Below are 4,579 nucleotides of genomic sequence, written 5' to 3'. Positions count from 1 at the left end.
TGAGAATGATGATGAGTGTCACGGATCATCACATTCATCAAAGTTAAGTGTAACGTATATCTTGGAATAAGAATAAAAGAGAATTGAATAGAAAGTAATAGTGATTGTATTGAAACTTGAGGTACAGCAGTGCTCCACACCCTTAATCTATGGTGTGTAGAAACTCCACTGTTGAAAATACATAAGTAAATGGTTCAGGCATGGCCGAATGGCCAGCCCCCATGATCTGAGAACTAATCGTCCCAAGATGTCTAATACACTAGTAAAAAGTCCTATTTATAATAAACTAGCTACTAGGGTTTACATGAGTAAGTAATTGATGCATAAATCCACTTCCGGGGCCCACTTGGTGTATGTTTGGGCTAAGCTTGGTCTATCCACGAGCTGAGGCTTTTATTGGAGTTGAACTCCAAGTTATAACATGTTTTGGGCGTTCAACTCCGGATCATGACGTGTTTCTGGCGTTTAACTCCAGACAGCAGCATGTACTTGGCGTTCAACGCCAAGTTACGTCGTCAATTTCCAAATAAAGTATGGACTATTATATATTGCTGGAAAGCTCTGGATGTCTACTTTCCAAAGCAGTTGAGAGCGCGCCAATTGGAGTTCTGTAGCTCCAGAAAATTCATTTCGAGTGCAGGGAGGTCAAATTCCAACAGCATCAGCAGTCCTTTTGTCAGCCTTTTTCAGAGTTTTGCTCAAGTCCCTCAATTTCAGCCAGAAATTACCTGAAATCACAGAAAAATATACAAACTTATAGTAAAGTCCAGAAATATGAATTTAACATAAAAACTAATGAAAACATCCCTAAAAGTAGCTTAAAGTTACTAAAAACTACCTAAAAACAATGCCAAAAAGCGTATAAATTATCCGCTCATCAATAGTATACAAAAAAGAACGATACATGCTGTCCCAAAATCAAACGAAAGGATTCAAGCTTTATATTTCATTGCATATTATCACCAAAGAAAAAAATTAAATATATTCTGAATGAATAAGCCAACAACAACCCAATGCAAATAAGGAATAGCGAAATTTAATAAGCACATCAAATATTAAAAGTGAAAAGAGGTTCAAGAAACATTCCATCTGGCAGAGACACCATACCACATACTTCTCTATATTTGCAAGTTCACGCATACTGCAGTTAAGGAATATGTAAAGTGATGGAGGCTCATTAGACTTCCATCTTCTGCAGTTCAGGTATCAAGTCATCATGCATTATTATTAATTTTGAATTTTTGATACATTCTCTCATCCCCAAGTTTCGAACATGATAATTTGGAAAAAATTATTGACTTAGTACAATATACTAATGCCATTTTCCCCAAAGAACAAACCTTCATTTTCATCTTCAAAATCAAAATCAAGGGTGTTCCTAACGGATCGAAAAAATGAAGTCATAGGTCCAACAGGGAGATATCTAAGGAACCAATGGTAATGCCATCAATCTGAATGCACAACAAAAATGACACTTCAAAATAAGAAAGATGCAGGAAAATAAGATAAATCCATTAGAAAGATGAAAAAAAATCATAATAAGTGTATTTTCATTACCGAATCCAGAGCTGATTTGAACAACTCGGAGGCTCTGTGCTTTTCTGGCTTATCAGGGAAGACCTACAACCGGGAACATATATCATAAGATCTTCTCCAGAAAAACAAAAGGTAAAAATTTTGTTCATGAAAATAAATATCTCTTCTAAGTAAGGATGGGACGAAAATAATGCGTCTTCTTACTAAGCAAGCTCGGGTATCCTATTTCTCCTGGAGCTTTTTCACAACAGCCAATGCGAGTTGAATGTTGGCATCAATGAACTCATCTGAAGATCCCTTGAAATATTTAGGAATTTGAGACAATTATGTGGAATGCTTTGAGACGCATGCCTCATAAAGGTCAAGTAACCGTGAATTAGAACAATGCCTCTTGAAGCATGAAATTGATGTTAGCCTAACATAAAGCATAGACATAAAAATCAACTAAACGGACTTATATGTCGACACACATGAACTATGCTCACAATCAATAATAATTAATAAGTAAAATGTCATTTTAGATCAGAATTCAAGTTACCCGTGCGCCATATCTTAAAATGTTATGTTATTGATTGTGACAATATCCGCAAGTGCATCTAAGAATCTGAAGCTAAGTACTAATGAAGATGAAGTAAAAGTTGACAAGTTAAGACACTCTCAACTATCACTAATAGCATTTGGCACTGGAAATGACTTGACAAATTCAGAAGTCTCCTTGAGATTGAGCTTGTAAAGTGGGTCAGAGAAGTCATCATCTACAAAAGGGTTACTGTTCTTGTTCTTCCCATAAAAGCTACTCATATTGGATTTAATGGGTACTGGCACCTGAACCCAAACAGCAAAAGTGAGTCAGTGAAGAAAAATAAAACACATTCTTGTAATGTAATGTATCGTAGAACAAAGGGATAAAAATGAAGGTAAAAGATATCACAGTCATTGTATCAAACATGTGGTGATCACTACCCTAAGTGGTGGCAATACAGAAGGCCTTCTCCTTCTGCACTTCCAAACACTCCTGCCAAATAAATAAATAAACAAGGAGTTTAGAAACGAATTAGAATTAGTATTCATAATTTCATCTGAATCAGAAGTGAAAGCGTGAAGCAGCTGAGTTGTTCACCTTGTCGAGATCCTCACGAGAATGAGAGGTTCTCGTAGTTCTTGTACTGCTTCAATCGAGTCTCACGGTACTTCTATAGCTGTGGTTAAGCTTCACCCATGGAATCCATTCTATATCTTTTCCATGGAGCTTCAGCATAGCCACACGCAGGAGGAGACAGAGACCGGTGACGCAGGAGGAAAAACAGAGCGTTATGGGTTTCAACCATGGAGGAAGGAGCGACGTTTGAAGGCTTACGAGAGAGTGAGCATGACGGAGGCTTTGAGACGGAGGGAGCGTCGATAGAGGGAGCGGCGAAACAAGGGTTGGAAGCACGACGAAGTTCTGGGATTAGGGTTGGAGGCGCGACAAAGCTCTGGGGTTAGGGTTGATGTGGCAGCGGAGGGAGACCGTGCGACGCAAGGTACGACGGAGAGAGATCTGTGACGCCAGCGGCGGAAGAAGCTGGTGCGACGGAGAGAAGAAGCAACTCGGTGACGGAGAGAGGAACAAGCTCATTTGATATGGGTGGAGTGTAAATGGATCGAGTGGATAGAGATAATATTAGGGTTATCTCAATATTTACCGCTGGAAAATTTAAATTAAAGACGGATTTTCTGTCTGTAATAATTTAATAAAACACATCGTTTTCGTCTACTTAATTACAGACGGATTTTCCGTCTGTAACCATTTTTCACGGAAAAAAAAAATTTTTCCGACGAAATTATTGACGGATTTTCTTTTCCGTCTGTAATTTATGCTAATCCATTTTTTTAGTTTTTTGACAAAAAATCCCTCTAAAATTCCTTCTGTATTTCTGTGAGATAAAATCCGTCGAAAATATCCGCCTGTAATAACTAATTTTCTAGTAGTGTCTCATTCATTATGCAATAATTTTATTAGTGGCAAATTATTACGTTAATGGTGACCCATTTATATTGATAATAATAATAGTAATAATAGATATCAATAATTAAATGCTAAAATAATTACCAAACATTATCTACTTAGCTTCAATTAGTTAATAAATTTAATTTTAGTTGCTATATTTTATTTTCTACATAATCATATTAATTGCCAATCATTATACCTCAAATTAGCATTTAATACATAATTGTATTAATTGTCAATAATTTTTTTATAATTATACATCAAATCAGCATTTAATACATAATTATATTAATGGTCAATAATTTTAATTTTCAATCATTGTAATATAATTTTAAATTAATCATAATTTTCGGCAAATTGATATTGATATCATCTACCTTAAAGAATTACAACAAAAATCTATAATTCTAATTATGATAAAAATGTGTATGATATGATAGTAGCTTATTCAATTACGATAAATATATGATATATAACGTAAATAATAAAAATTAACTTAATAATAAGTTAATAACTGATTTATATAATTTTTTTTAATAAAGGTTATATATAGGGTTAGTTTGGTAAAATTTTTCGAAGAAGTGCTTGTTCTTTTTAAAAGTTCAAGCTCCTTTTTTTATGTTTGGTAAATAAAAAAGACCATGTGCTTATACTTGCAATTTTTAAAAGATTGGGGTACTTTTAAAAGTACCTAAGATAAAGCTTTTCAAAGTTGGCCGGTACTTTTTGAAATTTAAAAGTCTAATATTACCTCATATGTTAATTAATTTTTAAATTTAATGCTTACATTTATGTCTATTATAGTATTTTTAAATTTTAAAAATTATTTTACCAAACGCAATTGTTGTTGCTTGTGTTTTTTGAAAGCTAATTTTAATTTGATTTACCAAACATAAATGGTACAACTTTTAAAAAACTATTTTTTTAAAAATTAGCTTTTATAAACTACTTTTAAAAAGTAAAAGTTTTACCAAACTAAGCCATAGTCTCTCCATACTCACTTAAGTGGTCGCGAGTTCGAGTCTCCCTATCTTCGGTAAAAAAAGGGCTATA

The 4,579-nt window shown here is 34.1% G+C and overlaps 1 pseudogene; it reads right to left on the bottom strand.

Moving 5' to 3' along the window:
* Positions 1-2,085, bottom strand: part of LOC107484300 (protein LPA3-like) — a 9,145-nt pseudogene extending 7,060 nt beyond the window's left edge.
* Positions 2,086-4,579: the final 2,494 nt, after the last annotated feature.

This window comes from Arachis duranensis, chromosome 1 (genome assembly GCF_000817695.3).
Source record: "Arachis duranensis cultivar V14167 chromosome 1, aradu.V14167.gnm2.J7QH, whole genome shotgun sequence".
Lineage (NCBI taxonomy): Eukaryota > Viridiplantae > Streptophyta > Magnoliopsida > Fabales > Fabaceae > Arachis > Arachis duranensis.
This window is presented reverse-complemented; position numbering and strand designations above follow the sequence as displayed.